Source organism: Lepisosteus platostomus, chromosome 5, assembly GCF_059453375.1.
Source record: "Lepisosteus platostomus isolate fLepPlt1 chromosome 5, fLepPlt1.hap1, whole genome shotgun sequence".
Classification (NCBI taxonomy): Eukaryota; Metazoa; Chordata; class Actinopteri; order Semionotiformes; family Lepisosteidae; genus Lepisosteus; species Lepisosteus platostomus.
Window position 1 is genome coordinate 35,849,335 of NC_142615.1, and position 19,215 is coordinate 35,868,549.

General features: G+C 42.5%; 1 long non-coding RNA gene and 3 other non-coding genes across 4 annotated transcripts in view; all 4 read left to right on the plus strand.

The window, feature by feature from the left end:
- LOC148665917 (uncharacterized) overlaps positions 1–19,215 on the plus strand; it is a 164,173-nt gene that overhangs the window by 71,542 nt on the left and 73,416 nt on the right. The window lies entirely within an intron of this gene.
- Positions 8,067–8,138, plus strand: trnaa-cgc (transfer RNA alanine (anticodon CGC)). Its single transcript has one exon. It is a non-coding gene; the product is annotated as a tRNA-Ala (tRNA).
- trnak-uuu (transfer RNA lysine (anticodon UUU)) lies at positions 9,457–9,529 on the plus strand. The gene has a single exon. It is a non-coding gene; the product is annotated as a tRNA-Lys (tRNA).
- trnat-cgu (transfer RNA threonine (anticodon CGU)) lies at positions 11,972–12,043 on the plus strand. Its single transcript has one exon. It is a non-coding gene; the product is annotated as a tRNA-Thr (tRNA).

The window sequence follows — 19,215 nt, forward strand, 5'->3', positions numbered from 1 at the left end:
CTTTAACATCATTTCAAGGGTGTATGATAGATCATTCACAAGATCAAATGGCTGTTTATTATTGTAAGAACTGTAGTTCACTACTGTTCTTTTTACTCTTTTGCTTGCATTATACAGCCGTTAAGTGCATTTAGAACCTAAGAGATATCCAACTGATTAACCTGTCTAATGAATGTTAAATGGGTTGTGACTTTTGGCAAAGTTTTTTGCAACATTATTTGTTTCATGAATACCATTCATCTCTATAACAACTTTCCTGTACCCTGAACATATGTTTTAAATTGCTTGATCCCATTTGGTGCAACCTTTCCGTTGTACCCGTAATGTGTTGTTTGCATTAGGAGTGTGTTAAATAAGCAGAAAAGAAGCCTGTTTCTTCTACTGCTTCTGATCTTATATAGTGGTCAGAATCTCTCATCCAAAAGCTGATGAGTGGGAGGGGGGGAAATTAGTGCGTAAAAAAACATTAAAGAGCATAAGGGTTTTCATCACATGGACTTGTTTGACTGTTTAGGATTAATGTTTTGGTGCCAGATCAATTAAAGGACAACAACCAGAAACACTGGTTCTCAGACTGAACGCATTCTCCTTCAATAATCTTTTTTACCAACAGGTGAGTGGAGTTGCCATGGGCACCAGAATGGGACCCAGCTATGCCAATATCTTTGTTGGCTGGGTAGAAGAACGCTTCTTCGCTTTCTACACTGGCTATGTCCCTGACCTCTACAAGCGATATATTGATGACTGCGTCAGTGCCGCCACATGCTCCAACGATCAGCTTAAGTGCTTCCTGCATCATTTCACCAACTTCCACCTGTCCCTCAAATATATGGTTAACATATCTTCCACTACTCTTCCGTTTCTGGACATCAACTTCTCCATCAACTACCCCAGACTCTCCACTTCTGTTTATTACAAACCCACGGATTCACACAGCTATCTCTTGTTTTCACCCCAAACATACTAAAAATTCTCTCCCTTTTTCACAGTTCCTTCGGCTACAACAAATATGCAGCAACGACATCGACTTCCAGAATCAAACCCTCAAAATCTACTCCTTTTTCATCAACAGAGGATACCCCAGCAGTGTTATTGACAGGGCCCTTGCCCGAGCCAAAAACACCCCTCGGACCATCAACCCAATCAGGAACTCCCACCATAACAACCGCATTCTTTTGGTGCTTCCCTTACACACTTCCTATCCCCAGGACTGTTAACGACAACTTTTCCATCCTACAGGATGATCCCTCCATTGGGGCCCTCTTTTCTGACCCCCCCATCATCTCATATCGCCAATCACCTAATCTGCGCAACCTTCGTGTTCACAGCTCCCTTGACCGCTCTCAGCAACCATCCACACCAGGTACTTTCCCCTGCAACAGAGCTCGCTGTATCGCCTGCAAGTACACATCCAACACCACACTCATTCTAGGCCCCTCAGGACAATTCTGGATCACCCAGATGGCATCTTGTACCTCCAGCAACCTTATTTACTGTATCTCTTGCAGTAAATGCCCAGTTTCTCTCTATATTGGAGAAACAGGAAGGAGACTTGGAGACCGCTTCAGAGAACATGTCAGGGCTGTGAAGATTGAAGATCTCTCCAAAAACCATTGTTTCTCATTTCACCTCTGATGGCCATGACCACTCTAATCTCTCCGTCTGTGTTCTCAAAGATGGTTTTCTGAACTCATACATTAGAAAGACTACCGAAACCAAACTTATCCTGCAGCTAGGATCACACCTTCCCCCTTCTCTAAACAACAGACTACTATTCTACTAAATTTTCTCCATTCATTGGAAGTTGTATTTCACACCTCTCAACACCTATTCTGACTTCACACCTCTTGATTGCCCTCTCTTTCTGTCCCCTGCTCCCATCTCTCACTCCTCCTCCCTCCCAGCATTTGTTCTCCCACTACATTACCTTTGCCTACTGCCTTCTCTTTCTCACACCTGAAGAAGGCTCCACAGCCGAAACATTGTTTTCTCTCTTCTTTTTTTTTCAGCATGGAATAAACCTATTACTTGTTCCTTAACAACCGGAAACAATATCTTCGGTCTTTCCAGAGCTGTAAGTAGTCATTCCAAGTTTATTAACTTGTCTCTGTGCTTGTATGTACTCTTCAATAGCCACTGATGTTATTTACAGCAACTATTTTAAAAAATAAATTAGCATTTTTTTTTACTTCCTTTAAAGAATTGGCACATTTGGCAGAGCGGTGGCTCTGTGGCTGTTGGCTGCACCTGTGGCTGGAAGGTTGCTGGTTTACATCCCACGGTCGGCAGAGGAATCCTACTGTCACGGACGTCCAAAGGGACTCACTGTGGGGAGCAGGAGAGCGGAAAAAGACCCATATGCGTAGCGGCAAGACGGGAAAAAGGCCCGGGCTCATTAGTGCAAAGAGTTCAGGAATGCCGTATAGAAACCTATGCCCTCAGGGAGCGGACGTGGGGCGCCCTGGTGCTAGGCGGGTCTCAGGACATCCGAACGTCAATGCTGAGTGAGGACAGAGTGCAAGACCCGGAAATATATAGCCCAAGGGAAAGAGAAAGCCCGGAAGGACAGCAGACCGGAAACTAGGGACGGGACAGAGAAGGAGCGCCCTCTGGCTACTCCATTGGGCTCCTGAACAAGGCCCTTAACCCCAACTGCTCCAGGGGTGCCGTATAAATGGCTGACCCTGTGCTCTGACCCCCAGCTTCTCTCCCTGTATGTGTGATTCAAGGAGAGCAAGCTGGGGTACGCAAAATAGGAATTCCTAATGCAAGAAATTGTATATGGTCAATACAGTGATCATATCTTATTGGCACATGGTAATCTCCAAGGAACAAGTAATAGGTTTATTCCATGCTGAAAAGAGAAGAAGAAAACACAATGTTTTGACCATGGAGCCTTCTTCAGTTAAGATTTGATTTTTTACAATCATACCCACACAAACTTTGCAATTTTTAAAAATCTTGCAAACACAACCCAGATATGTTGACTTAAAAAAACAAAACAATTTGGGGGGTATTTTTTTTTTAAGAAACACATACTTCTTTTCTAGTTTTTTATGTGGCTGTGACTGTCAGAAATCCTCAGTGAAAAGGTATGCAGATCCTGTGCAGATGTAAGTAGTTATTGAGACAGGCGAACAATCCAGAACGTCAGGCGAGGTCCAAGGTCGAGAGGCAAAAGAGAGTCCATAACAGTAAGCGAGATTCAGAGTAAACGCGAGGTAGAGCTCTCAAAGAGAAGACTCAATACCGAGTAGCGGGAAGCGGGTTTGAATGGTTAAAACAGTGCTGCTTGCCGCACAGTAGAGCATGTGCTGGTGGATTAACACATGTTGATCTCCACCAGTTGGCTGGTGGTCTTGACATTGACAGAATGCTGTTTTGTGATTGATGCTATAACAAAATATAGGGTCCCTCAAAAATTAAACACAGAAATAAAAACATTGAATGGATTTGTACATCTGTTGCACTCCTACACTATTAACATCCATTGGGAGTTGAATTTCAATTATGTTTCCACTTCATTCAGATGTGTTCCCTATTTTCAGATTGTTGGCAATGCCACATGTTAAAGGAGGACAGAGAAGTAGGAGGCCAGACCTGTGGCTGGTGGAGTAGGGAATGAGATCAAAGAATTTCTGAAGTTTTTTAAGCTAGAAAAAAAAATTAGGTGGCATGACAATATGTGGTCAACACTGTCAAACAGAGTCCTTGGAGAGGATTGCTCCAGCAACAAGAAATGGTTATCAGTGATTTGGCATGAAGATAGAAAAAAAGTAAGAATCCAAGTGCTTAGGGCGCAGAAGGAGGTGAGTATTGGTAAGGATTCAAAACCAGATGACAGTATACAATCTATAGTCCATATTTCAAGTCAAAGTGAGAGACATAGTTTGGAAGGCAACACAGAGCTCAGAAGTTCATCAGGAGATACAGAAGATGCATGGGCTGCACACGGCAGCACAGACAGTGGTGACATGTTTGAAGGAGAAAAAATCTGTGTAGAATCAGAAAAAAAGCCTGAAGATCACAGTGAATATTCCCAGGGGGCAAGCTCGTCTGGGACGTCACCTCAGGATAAAAGGGGATTAAGAAAGCCTGTGCCTAAAACATGTCTGTGCCTAAAACTTTCCAAGTATGTCTGAAGGCTGAACAATGGAGAATAATACCACTTTTAAAAGGTACATCTAAACTAAGATGATCATGGACCCATATCTTATATAGAGAGTTCAGGAAGATAAATCCTTGCTGCCAATAGCCTTCAAATACCAATACATCAGGAAAGAGAACAGCAGAAAAAAAACTTTCTTATAATTAAAGCAGTCTGTACTTTCAGTTCCTACCTTCAGTACCTTCAGTTCAGTACTTTCAATTCCTGTAATCTAAAATACACAATGACAACAAGACACAAACCAATGGGCAATGATGACATCACAATTGATGTTGTACGAGTAGGGCAAATACAACACAGTGAAAGGGAAACACAATTTCGACAGGCACGTCAGCCTTATCGTTGAAAGATTGCCCGTGCCCTCACAAAAGGAATCAGCAATGTGTACTACAGGCAGCTGAGCAGAACTCCGCTTGCTGAAATTGCAGCAGCCAATTTATCTAGGGCTCACAAGCAAGTATTAAACTTGCTTGGCAAGTTCGGCATTTAATTTATTCTGCGGAAACGTATCGGAATGAACTGCCCGAGATAAAAGAGTAATTGCGGCTTCAGATCGTTTTTACAGAGCATTGCGTTGTTCTGTTCATGCTGACTACACGCATTACATTTGTCATTTACTGCAAGCGTTGCTTTTCCAGGTTTTTCTGAAATTCCTCGCATTTGAGCCAGCACTAAAATATTTCATTCCCGTCGCTGAATACATCGTGGAAACGGTATTTGCAACGGAATGCTGTCACACATGAAACCTCTTTGTTATTCGGTTCTGAAGTTTGAAAATGAAAATAAAACGGGGGTCACTTCATAGGCTTGAAAGAAGTCCAAGCAACATAAAAACCCGCGAATTCTCACAAATTGCATTGTGCTGCACCTTTCTTCTGCTGCTGTTATAAATAAGCCTTAAATATTTGAATGCATACCTTACTGCTGCTAATCACATTCACGTGTTTACAAAGCTTTTTTTCTGTCCGTTATGTTTTTGCTAAGCAGTTTCTCCGTTTCCCTCGTACTGTGATTGTCAGTGAGCACAACAAGACTGAAACAGTGTAAAGGCAGGTAAAAAAGACAGGGTAAAACGCCTGACTGTCGGGAGTGGGATTTGAACCCGTGCCTCTATTTGGAGAGCGAAACACAAAGCTTAAAAGACACGAAGCTGTGAATTTGCTGTTTTAAACCGCTCGACTATCCTGAAAAAATGGATGCTGATTGCACCAGTCGCATCCGATTTTTCGTAACTTTAGGACGATAGATACGACTGGACTAACACAATTTGTGGCGTTTAGCATGACATGGAAAACGGTACCGGAGCATTCGGGTCCGGACTACCAGACTCAGAAACAGTTTTTATCCCCGCACTATCAAACTATTAAACTCCCAGCCTCTCTCACTCTCTCCTCACCTCTCACCTATGATCTGAACCTCACAGTGCCTTCTTTCTTACCAAAAACCCAAACACACATTGAAAATCTACCTCTACCATACATGTCAAAAGCTCACTCCCCATCATTTCTATCCCTTTATTTCATTCTTTTGATGCATGTTTTTGCACATAACCTGTTACCTTTTTGTTGTTTTGCACACTGCCTGTTGTTGTTTTTTGCACATCAGCTGTTGTCTCTGCCTTTCTTTTGTTATACAATTGTATTGTTGTTGTGTTTTTTTCTTTGTACTTCTTATGTCCGAGAGCTAGCTAAATAGCATTTCGTTATACCATATACCTGCGTATGAGTATAATGACAATAAACTTGAACTTGAACTTGACTTAGTCTTGCAGGCAGTATATTATTTTATATTATTTTATTTACTCGTTTAAAAAAACACGGTCTTCTCGTTCCTAAGTCAGATTCTTAGTGCTTTAGTTACTTCCAACCTGGACTGACAGCTCACCAGATCTGTTTGTGATCAGACCATGGAGGGGGGGCTGTACCAAGCGCACGTTCCTTCCCAATGCTGAGGCGATCATTCGGAAGATGGGTGTGAAGAGAGACAAGCTTTGTTGACTAAAAAACTAGGCAGGATATGCACTAATCACTGGCAACAGTTATGTTTTCTTACTATTGAGACTCCCACATTGCTAGTTTTTTTTGAAGACTTTGAAACAGGCACAGGTGGGGTTTGAAACCACAGCCTTCGGTTTACGAGACCGACACCTTACCACTTGGCCATGGCACCTTCAAGCGAATGTAGGAATAATGTTGTTCAAATTATTTTTTTTCTGAATCTGGTTTACATCGCCTGGAATTAGCAACAACAATAAAAGGGATACTTAACAAGGAGATACGCTGTAGCAGTGTGACTCCAACAGATGCTCCTGAAGAGGCTCAAGGTTTAAGCCAGCTCCTTAGAGCGCTCGGCCGTGTTACTCTCATCAGCGGCTCTTCAGCTCCTGTTGTTTGACCTAGTGGTTTTATAACGTGTGGAAACGACCGCAACTTCGTTTTCTGAGCTGCTTTCTCTCACGTGGTGAAATCTCGACCTCTTTGGCATCTCTGGCTTTTGTTCTTCTGTAGAGCAGGCTTTCACACCTCTGCTTATAGTGCCCTTGAAGTCATTTTATTTTTACAGGAAGACGCATTCCCTAACGATCTCTCCTGTTTTAGAAATGTTTCATAAGGCGTGTTTGATTCAACGGACAAACAGTATACTAATTGTACAATGCAGATCTATGCGGCATTCGTACTGTCTTTGACTGGGATTCTGAAATACTTCTTGAAAAGGTATTCAGATTTTCTTGAACCTATAATAAAAACACAGACCTGAAACTCCCTAGCTTCCAATCTCTGATGTTGCTGTCCTTAAACTCGGACGTGATGTTCTGCAGACGTGCAGTGTGCCTTTACTCTCGTTGTTTTCAAAACGACCTCCGTTGTCGGGCGCAGTTAAAGTGGAACTGGCCTGACTGCACAGGAAAGTACGGAATGATAAAATGTTTCTACGGCTCAAAATGTCCCCTTAGACCCTCGTCATGTCTCTGTGAGGAACAGGCAGGTAGAGAGGTTTAACAGATGCTCATGATGTTTCACACGGGTGTTACCTGTTGTAGTGTTTCAAAAGATGTGTTAGCGGACCACAGATTATCTTGAAAAGATTTGGGTTTGCACTGGCTGGGATTCAAACCTGACTCAATTATTTGGAAGGCGCCTGTACCACCAACGCACTTCCGAGATGCACCTGCAAATTATCACACTCCTCTCTCTCACCTACAAAGTTATGGAGACACAGACGTCCAATGAAAGCTCAAGGCTCCACTCAAGGCTTTATTCACTCAAGGCTCCACTCTTTTGTTGTGATGTCATTTTAATTAATATTAGCTTTGATAAGGTGTCATTTTTGCCTCTAAAAAGGTAAAGTCTGCTCCTTTCTTCCTGGTATAGAAAGAACGTGTTCCATCTTTGTTTAAAAACACCACTAAAAGTAAATTATTCAGCTCTACCGCCTGTGTGCATTGACAAGACACCTCAAAAGGACATATTAAATAAGAACACGATCCTTCCTGTTACCATTCCTGTGGTTGGGGCGTCGTTTCACCCTTTTACATTAAATCATCAGCACTGCTGTTTTTCTATGCATAGTTTAATCAAGAGCACTTAAAAGATGCAAAAAGCTTACAAATAAAATAGAATTGAAAGACAGTCGAGTAAGGAGGTAGAAAAAAAGCACTCCCCCGTCTGGGAATCAACCACCGTCGCCCATGTAACTGGATGTAAAAATAACAGATTAATTTGTGCACAGTCTCTTGAAGCTTCGATGCCATTATTTTTCCTTCCTTATTTTTTCATTCCTATGAATTTACTCTGTAGTAGAAGAAACGCGAAAGTGGGAAACTGCAGGCATTCTTCATGAGTGGTGTGATCAGTGAGCATTTGCACATCTCTTAGTCTGTTCCGTAAACTTTTTCATCGGGGATGTAGCTCAGTGGTAGAGCGCATGCTTCGCATGTATGAGGTCCTGGGTTCAATCCCTGGCATCTCCAGGTGCTTTATATTATAGTACTCACATCGCAATCTTCTGGTGAGTGAGAACTCTTTGCTTGTGTTCAGAGAGAGCCAGGTTTACACAAATAAATGCAGGCACACTCGACGTGCTGCAGAGTTGCGCTGCTGTTTTAAATGTACCTCTTTTAGTTCTGTTAAATCCTAATTTATTTGAACTAATAATTTAGTTCAAATTCAGGAAATCCTGAGATTGCTTCACACTTGTCATGGCTGTTGCAGAAAACACCTGTTGAATCTCACCCGGGATTTCCTGAGAGATCATTCAGCGAGCGAATCCTCCTTCTGAACTCCGCATTAAACTGAAAGCTTCACGAACTCCTCACTGCGTGTCCTGTACTGTTACAAGTGCTGTCGTGTAGATGTGAAGCACAGCCATAAACACACTTTGAACTTTTTCCGTTTGTTAAGGAAAATGCAAAAGAGCATGACAAGTATTGAACGTATAAAATATCCATGGCACAACTGGAGAAAGTACTGAAGGACTACACATCGACTTTTGATGATTACAAGAGATTCAAGAAACACAACCGTCCGCACCTGGGTTTGGATCCTGAACGCTAGAGTTAAAAGAACATAAGTGACGGATATGACCTATAAACTCTCTGAATTGTCTTATAGTTTATGAAATAAAACAATTTCTTAATAAATTCTAACTGTTGATAGACGATTTATTGAATTTTAACAAAATCACAATTACAAACTTTTTCGGTTAAACTGTTATTCACTTACTCTAACGTAAATAAACGTTAGTGTCTTCCGGTGTGTGAGCCAATTTCTCCAAAAAATATTTGTTAGTCTGTCGGGAGGCTGTGCAAGGTGTTAAGAAATAGAATTTCGAAAAGACAAGCTCCCTAAGCTGAACATCAAGGCTGTTTTCTCTACAGAAATGCTCTTTAAATTTCAGCACTGTTGCAACTCCCTTTATAAAGGGTGTGCACACGTATACAACCAAGGCATTGAAATATTTTTTTTTAATTATTGTTCCAAAAAACGTTCCATTTATTTTCTTTTTAATGTTGTTGATTAAAAGATTTTATTAAATGAGAAAAAAATCTGAATGTGAAAAAAGGTCCAAATGCTATTGAAAAAAATCAGTAATGTGAGGAAAGATGGATTGTGGGAGCCCCTTAACTACCCATGTCATGCTGTATTTCTCACTCATTCTACTGGGAGTGGTGCCGTCGCTTCTGGATAAAGTCTGTCAGTGGTCATTCCAGACGGGTCAGGTATGACTGCTCTTCGGAACAAGAGACACGTGACTTGCGAGAATCCCGACAGTGTTGATCTTCTTTCAGAGCCCGGATAGCTCAGTCGGTAGAGCATCAGACTTTTAATCTGAGGGCCCAGGGTTCAAGTCCCTGTTCGGGCGGTTGTGCTGTTCTTATTGTGTCTATTGTGAATGTCATTCTAAATAGTCTTTTATCTTTCACTCTTCTAGCTTTACTGTGGTTATTTTAAATGTCCATTACTTGTATTTACAGTAGTGTATTTAGTGTTTCATTTCACAAACCGAAAATGTTCAAGTAGATCTTGTCACTCTACTCCACGTAATCATCTAAATTAAATCACAGTAGAGTACAGAACACGCAGTGAGGAGCTCACACAGTGAGTACTCTTGAATACGACAAGAGGAAAGGCACACTGCACATCTGCAGAACATCACGTCCGAGTTTACAGTGAGAGCAGAGATTGGAAGCGACGTAGTTTTTTAATACTCGCTCGCTGAACGATCTCTCAAGAAACCTCGGTGGAGATTTAACGGGTGTCTAATAATCACGTTCAAAAAGATGACGATAAGTTTTTTTTTTTAACTAGGTAGCCTTAATGGCAACACGGTGTGAGTAGATCTTAAAGCAGCTGCAGAGTACCCGTAATGGCAACACACTGCTTTGAGTTCGGGTTTTCTTATTTCTTCTGCAGAACCAGTGGTATCGGATTATACTGATCCGCATAAGAAGCGCTTTCGGTTTTTGATCATTTTTATTGAGCACTGCTCTAAGTACCAAAGGCCAGATGGCTGGTGGTCTAAGGCGTTGCGTTCAGGTCGCAGTTAACCCTGGAGACGTTTGTTAAAATCTCACTTCTAATAAAGAGGTCTTTCTCGTTAGAGTAGAAACGATAGAAGCCTTAAGCGGTAAAAAAATCACAACATCTCGCATTTCACGTGTTTAATGTTAACTGTCTCAGTAGTTGCCTCGGTGATTGATGGCTCTTCTCCCTCGCAGGGTGACGGCAAACTTCTTCAGAGAGGGAGTCTCCCATGCACGGCTTTTCTTTATCAAGAGCTGAGACAACAGAAACAGACTTCCAACTGACATTAATTACTTCTTGAGCGTTTAGTTTAAAAGCTGGAAGCAGGTGAAAAAGTATTTGGAAATGAGGAAATGACTGCTGACAGTAAACAGAGCTGACGCTCAGCTGCAGACAAGCGCTCCTCTTTAGTATAGTGCTGAGTACCCCCGCTTGTTGCGCGGGAGACTGGGGTACGTTTCTGTGACAGGGCGCTGGTTTAATTTTTTAACAACCTGAGTTCACTTAAAAAGTGTGTACTGTGTACTACGTTTCTGACTAGTTACGGCGGTAGAATATGGAGATCATCTCCAGCTTTGAGCTCAACTGCAACAAGAAGTCATGCTAAATGTAGTATAGTGAGTAGACATCGCGAGACAACAGAACGAGAGAGTAGAAGGCGGGAATATATGGTGTAAGGGCGTGATCTGTGTAGTTAATAAAATAGTTAAAATAATATGAAAACGTCTCTTTATTAAGATACACAACATTTATGGCGACGAGAGATGAGTGGTTAACGGACTCAAAGCGAGCGGAACACTGCTGATTTTAGTTCTCTTGCTGGTAGAAACGAACTTCTGAATTTTCGGACTTTTCGTTTAGCTTTCGCCATGGAAGATATGGTAGCCGCGCCGAGAAGCTTTGCTTATGCTCAGCTTTTTCCACCATTTCTACTGAACCTCGGACCTCCGTATTTGTATACGGAATACAAGATATGGATGGAGTCGTACAGATTTTTTTAAATAGCCAGTGGATCTACAGAAGCTCAGGATGCCGTGAGACGGGCTACACTACTGCAATGTATCGGGGCTCCCGTGCAGCGGATTTTCGCCAACCTCCCTGGAGAAAAAGGTACATATGAACAGACTGTAGCTGCCTTAGACGCTTACTTTACACCGCGGAGAAATGTGGTTTTGGAACGGCATAAATTTAGGCAGAGAACTTAGTCTCAGGACGAATCTGTTGTTGCTTTTGTGACTGCACTAAGAGAACTGGCTAAATCTTGTGACTTTGGAGTATTGGAAACTGACATGTTAAGAGATCAACTTGTGGAAAAATGTGCACATAAGAGACTATAAATTGCTGCAGGAGGAAGGGCTGACTTTAGAAAGAGCTCTTACAGTCGCTAGAATTCATGAAGCAGCTCAAGCAGAATCAAGAATGCTTTCTGACCACAGTGACAAAGTGACACTGAACGGGGCGCTCGCTCAAACTTTACAAACAAAAGCCGAGCAGCAGGACGCAGTCATGCTAGAGAAATAGAAGAACAGGGGACGGCTGACATTACATGTTACAGGTGCGGACTAACAATGCACAAAGCAGATGAATGCGGAGCGTGAACAGCAAAATGTCTACACTGCAAGAAAACAGGACATTGTGCACATGTCTGCAGAACATCACGTCCGAGTTTAAGGACAAGTATCCCTTTTATTGTTGTTGCTGCCTCCGGTTTACATTTGGCGATGTAAACCAGATTCAGAAAAAAATAATTTGAACAACCTTATTCCCATGGTTACTTGAAGGCGCGGTGGCCAAGTGGTAAGGAGTCGGTCTCGTGAACCGAAGAGCGTGGGTTCAAGCCCCACCCGTGCCAGTTTCACTTGTCATCGCTTTCCTTCAGTTTCAAAGTCTTAAAAAAACTCGTAATGTAGGGATCTCAATAGTAAGAGAACATAACTGTCGCCAGTGATTAGTATTCTTGCATATCCTGCCTTGTTTTTTAGTCGACAAAGCTTGTTTCTCTTCACACCCATCTTCCGAATGATCGCCTCAGCATTGGGAAGGAACGTGCGCTTGGTACAGCCCCCGACTCCATGGTCTGATCACAAACAGATCGGGTGAGCTGTCAGTCCAGGTTGGAAGTAACGTTCGAAAGCACTAAAAATCTGACTTAGGAACGAGAAGACCGTGTTTTTTTAAACGAGTAAACGATAAAATAATATACTGCCTGCAAGACTATGTCAAGTTCAAGTTCAAGTTTAAAGTTCAAGTTTATTGTCATTATACTCATACACAGGTATATGGTATAACGAAATGCTATTTAGCTAGCTCTCGGACATAAGTAGTACAAAGAAAAAAACACAACAACAATACAACTGTATAACAAAAGAAAGACAGAGACAACAGCCGATGTCCAAAAAACAACAGGCAGCGTGCAAAACAACAAAAAGGTAACAGGTTATGTGCAAAAACACGCATCAAAAGAATGAAATAAAGGGATAGAAATGATGGGGAGTGAGCTTTTGACATGTATGGTAGAGGTAGATTTTCAATGTGTGTTTGGGTTTTTGGTAAGAAAGAAGGCACTGTGAGGTTCAGATCATAGGTGAGAGGTGAGGAGAGAGTGAGAGAGGCTGGGAGTTTGATAGTTTGATAGTGCGGGGATAAAAACTGTTTCTGAGTCTAGTAGTCCGGACCCGAATGCTCCGGTACCGTTTTCCATGTCATACTAAACGCCACAAATTGTGTTAGTCCAGTCGTATCAATTGTCCTAAAATTACGGAAAATCGGATGCGACTGGTGCAGTCAACACCTATTTCTTCAGGATGGTCGAGCGGTTTAAAACAGCAAATTCACAGCTTCGTGTCTTTTAAGCTTTGTGTTTCACTCTCCAAATAGAGGCACGGGTTCAAATCCCACTCCCGACAATCAGGCGTTTTACCATGTCTTTTTTACCTGCCTTTACACTGTTTCAGTCTTGTTGTGCTCGCTGACAATCACAGTACGAGGAAAACGGAGAAACTGCTTAGCAAAAACATAACGGACAGAAAAAAGCTTCGTAAACACGTGAATGTGATTAGCAGCAGTAAGGTATGTATTCAAACGTTTAAGGCTGATTTATAACAGCAGCAGAAGAAAGGTGCAGCCTTTGTGAGAATTCGCGGGTTTTTATGCTGCTTGGACTTCTTTCAAGCCTATGAAGTGACCCCCGTTTTATTTTCATTTTCAAACTTCAGAACCGAATAACAAAGAGGTTTCATGAGTGACAGCATTCCGTTCCAAATACCGTTTCCACGATGTATTCAGCGACGGGAATGAAATATTTTAGTGCTGGCTCAAATGCGAGGAATTTCAGAAAAACCTGGAAAAGCAACGCTTGCAGTAAATGACAAATGTAATGCGTGTAGTCAGCATGAACAGAACAACGCAATGCTCTGTAAAAACGATCTGAAGCCGCAATTACTCTTTTATCTCGGGCAGTTCATTCCGATACGTTTCCGCAGAATAAATGAAATGCCGAGCTCCAAACATGTTGTTGCCATTATTGTTACTCCTGCTGCTATGTGGGTATGTAATGTTGTAAAAGGGCTGGACTACTTTGTTCAGTGCAAATTCCACTATGTGAATTTATGCTTTTTTAATATAAGCATTAACAATACAATGCGTGCTCAAAAACCGTTACTTATTAGCTTAAGAAACGGCAGTGTTTTGACAAAGTGTGGTATTCGAACAGAAAATGCTGAAGTGTTTAATACTTGCTTGTGAGCAGATCTCCCTCGATTTAGACAAACTCTTGTTCGGCTGATGATTTCAGATCAAAATCTGAATCAAGTGGAAAGAAAGCTGAATTACGCTGGGTACTGGGTATCACTGTTACGCCATCAGGTCATGCTAGGAGGATTGGGGGGATCAAATTGACACAGAGGGACCCAATGTGGGGGCTGAACCCACAGTTCTGAGATTAAGAGATTCTTGCTCTATGGACTGCGGCTATATAACTCTTGTGCTCCAGCAGTAATGTTTCTGGGTGTGGATGAACATGACATTATAGACTGACAGCAGGAACACGTGGCCCACAGGCAGTGACAGTATCGCTATATTTGGCTGCAGTATATTGTGTTGAGAGCAGCATTAACTTTCCTGCAGAGATGGGAGTGCCTTTAATACAGCTCTTTCAATCGGACAGAGTAACAGGAACTGACCTAAAGTTTCGTCTGTGGATCCATCTCCACATGGGGGACAGTAAAATAGCGATGAAGTAATGTTTCTGGGTGTGGATGAACATGACATAATAGACTGCCAGCAGGAACAAGTGGCCCACAGGCAGTGACAGTATCGCTATATTTGGCTGCGGTATATTGTGTTGAGAGCAGCAATAACTTTCCTGCAGAGATGGGAGTGCCTTTAATACAGCTCTTTCAATCGGACAGAGTAACAGGAACTGACCTAAAGTTTCAGCTGTGGATCTATCTCCACATGGGGGAAAGAGACAGTAAAATTGCGATGAAGAAACAGAAAGATTTGTGCTCGCTGCAAAGTAGGAAAGAGTTGGTCAGACACATGAAACAGCTTGGTGATAATTTGCAGTGACAATTTTATGTTATTTAGTACACGGATTTCTCTTCATGTTCCTTAAGATGTGTAATTTGTATGTTGGTTGTATGAGAACAGTTTCTCCTAAAGTCCTGTCAATTGACAGTGGAGAGCTAGCTGGTGCACATCTTCAAGAAGACTCTCTTTAAGGCGATTACAAGTTTCTCGAACAAATCTGTGTCATATTTTTAAAATAGTTTAGCTAATGAGCAACGAGAGTACAAATAAATTCTCCCACCCTCCATTTGAAGATAAAACTCCATGTGCGAGTCAAAGTTTCTGTCACGCCCTCTGCAGCCAGAGGGCGCTCCTTCTCTGTCCTGTCCCTAGTTTCCGGTCTGCTGTCCTTCCTGTCCCTCTCTTTCCCTTGGGCTATATATTTCCGGGTCTTGCACTCTGTCCTCGCTCAGCATTGACGTTCGGATGTCCTGAGACCCACCTAGCACCAGGGCGCCCCACGTCCGCTCCCTGAGGGCATAGGTTTCTATACGGCATTCCTGAACTCTTTGCACTAATAGCCCGGGCCTTTTTCCCGTCTCGCCGCTACGCATATGGGTCTTTTTCCGCTCTCCTGCTCCCCACGGTTAGTCCCTTTGGACGTCCGTGACAGAATGCTGAGCCACCTACTGACCCCGCGAGCGGCGCTTTTTTTTTTGTCTTGCCGCAGTTTTTTTTTTTCTTGTTCTCTGGGCTGTTTTTTTTTTCAGTTCCTCTATTCTAATCACTGGATATCACTCCGATCTTCCGTGCCTGTGAGCGGGTCCTGTACCTGGCTTTCCTCGGGTAGATCACTCCGATATCAGTGATTGAATGTTGAGCTGGCTTGCGTATTCTTATTACTGGATATCACTCCGAGCTTCTGTGTCTGGAGCGGGTTCTCTTGCCTGGCTCTTCCTGGTCTTGCTCTCTCCGATATCAGTGATAGAATGGTAAGCTTTCTGCCGTTCCTCCATGCCTTTCGCTGGATATCACTCAGGGCATCTGTGTCTGTGAGCAGGCTTCGGTCTGGCTTTCCTCAGGTTGTCCACTCCGATATCAGCGTTAGTATGTGAACGTGCCCATTTGCCGTTCCTCCATGCCTTTCACTGGATATCACTCCGGGCATCTGTGTCTGTGAGCGGACTTCGGTCTGGCTTTCCTCAGGTTGTCCACTCCGATATCAGCGTTAGAATGTGAACGTGCCATTTGCCCAGTCTGCGGTATTTTTCCCCGGGGTTTTTGTGTTTTTTTTTCTTGTTTTTTGCCTTTTGTTTTGATTTTTTTTCTTCCTGGATTCCCCTCCTTTTTGGTCCCCCCTGCTCTCTGTGTCTCGGAAATTTGGTTCCTACCTGTTTTGTGTGGTTTGTCTCCCTGGTCTTTCCCAGGTTTTTGTCTGTTGTGTTTGTGTCTGTGCTTGTGTACTTTTTTGTTTTAGTCTCCGGAGCTCTTCTCTACCCCCCCTTCCTCCACCCAATAAAGGTTTATACCCCGGAGGAAGGGGTAGCTCTCAGCCGTGGATTCCCGGAGGTTTCCTTTCAGTTACATGAGGTTTTTCCTCCCCCCAGTGCTGTGCAGCTTATTTATTTGTATGGGCGTCGGGAGCCGCCCATGAAGGGGGGGGTACTGTTACGCCCTCTGCAGCCAGAGGGCGCTCCTTCTCTGTCCTGTCCCTAGTTTCCGGTCTGCTGTCCTTCCTGTCCCTCTCTTTCCCTTGGGCTATATATTTCCGGGTCTTGCACTCTGTCCTCGCTCAGCATTGACGTTCGGATGTCCTGAGACCCGCCTAGCACCAGGGCGCCCCACGTCCGCTCCCTGAGGGCATAGGTTTCTATACGGCATTCCTGAACTCTTTGCACTAATAGCCCGGGCCTTTTTCCCGTCTCGCCGCTACGCATATGGGTCTTTTTCCGCTCTCCTGCTCCCCACGGTTAGTCCCTTTGGACGTCCGTGACAGTTTCCTTGAAGCTACTGATGTTCGTCATTATTGGACATTCCCGATGATATTGACTAAGAAGCTCAATTTTTACGTGTTGTAGTTCATCGACTTGCACAGCTCCAGTGGCGCAATCGATCAGTGCGCGGTACTTATACAGCAGTGCACAGCGGAGGCATGCTGAGGTTGTGAGTTCAAGCCTCACCTGGAGCAGTGTCTTTAGCTACTGAGAGCAACTGTCGAGTTTAGATACTGTTAGGTATTTGATGGAGATAAATTAACATCAAACGAACAAGTAAAGATTTATTTCGAGTCACAATCAAAGAAGGCTCCACAGCTGAAACGTTGTGTTTACTTCTATTTTCAGCATGGAATAAACCTATACTTTTCCATTTGCAGCCCACGCATGCTGTGATGCAGCTCCCTACTTAAATTTCTATCAGCTGTGTACCTCCAGTTGACCTGTACACAAATATATGAGAGAGGTCTACTGAGACAAGAGGAGCACTGAAGACTTGATAAAGCTCTCGCATTAGATTCTGTGTTTATGTTGTTCCCCAGATTTGTTTTTAATGTTCTTTTTCTTTTGAAGTTGTTGCGTTTGGTTTTTTTTCTGATTGGTAGCTACAACGGGTCAGTTGCAACAAACTGGCTGCTGAAATTTGTCAGCAGCTCTGTAGCAAACCTGTTCTCAATTGCAACAAACCTAAAATAACAGCCTAAAGTAGGAGACTAAGCAGACGAAGTGGAACAATAGATTACATTGGAACTGTCCTGAATGTAGTGGAATTAATATCGTCATTAAGTAATGAACAATTGCTTTCCAGACACTACAATTATTCACAAGGAATTTTATCAATACTTATTTTATTAATAAAAGTGTAATATCTTAATAATCAACTTTAATGTTATCTTTATTAGTAGCTGTATTACAGGTAATGCATGCACAGACTTTATTATACTATAATGAATTTTCAGATATCCCGGGGAGAGAACTGAAATGAAGGAAATCCATATTTAAAAGGGGTGTAAGTCTTAAATGTGTTCTGTCACATAGGGGTGTTAATTGAATAGATTTGTTGTAATATTATTTGACTCTACACTTGTGTTTCTCAGGAGACAGCATTAATATTGGGGATTTGCGGATACAGATAATAAGTTGTACTATACAGGCAAATGTATGGTTACCTTAATGAAAAAAAACTCTTATCATTACCCTTTTCAACATTATTATTTAAGACAGTCTTTCAGAACAGTATTCTCGTATTAGTGGCTATAGTCTAATGATAATGGTGGTGAAACAGGCGAAGTGTGCGGAAAGAATTGGAGATGGAACAGGAGACTCATCCAGTCGATAGAAAGCTTGGGTAGGACTGCACAAACACCGTGCCAGTGCTTAGTAGCGTCATTTAAAAATAATACGTGGTTTAACAATATCAACTGCTCTTCTGTGAGCTCAGCTCCACTACTAGTAATACATTGCCCAAATTTTCAAATTAGATACATGTGTTTTCTACGTGTATGTAATTGGTACTTTTTTGTTTTAACTGATTTAAAATATAATCTTTATAAAACAAAGATATCGCGCTTAGGAAGAAATCCATAGTGGAGACGCCGGCGATTGAAAACAACCACATACAGCCTGTATGTGCTCTACCACTGAACGAAACTTCCGACAACTACTGTATCTTTATCTGCAGCACTTTCTTTTAGGAAGAGTGAGGAGTCTACAAGCCTAGAAAATAAGACAACTAAGTGAACGACAAATTTTCACTTTTTGATTAAAGAACATAAAAAACACCTTTCTTCCAGCCAAATTCAAACCAGAGAACAAAAGAGTTCCCAGCTGTTTCCACTATATTCCTCCGCTCTTACAACTGAGTTATCGAAAACACAGGAAGCCCACCTTTTGTCTTACATAAAGCACAATGTAGTGCAGCAGTCCTATTTATTTAAAACCCAGTTCGAAATCAAATCTCATTCCCATAGTCCTGTTTAGATTGAATTTAAGCAGTTGTAGCAGCAATGCTTGGTAATAAGACAGAATTAAGCGTTGCTGTGCTTTCCTTAATGAGGCCCCATCTCACTCTCCATCTCTGTGGTTCAGCCACAGAGAAAGTATTCATGCAGACTGATTTAAGATGTTTTCTTTTGATAAGGGACAGCTCCCAAACGGGGATGCACTTAGATAAGCCTGGCTATCATGATCGATGGTCATCCATTGGCGTCTATCTGTCTAGGGAGTGCCAAATGGACATCTGGACTGCATTCCTAAGTGTCAGGAGTATGTGACTCTTATCTCACCTTGATCAACCAATTAGAAACTGGCAGGGTGTGGTAACACCATGTGGGTCTCCAATGCCCGCCAAACTCTCAACCAATCAGAACACATCTGTGTCTTGGTCAAAAAGGGAGCGCAAGCTCAGATCAGGGCTCTCCTTGGCCATTTTCGCGCATCCTCAGAGACAATCACGTGACAAAGGCTGTTGTCTGCAAAGGGACTTGGACTTTGTTCTAAGCGCGAGGCCGAGGATCCCGTA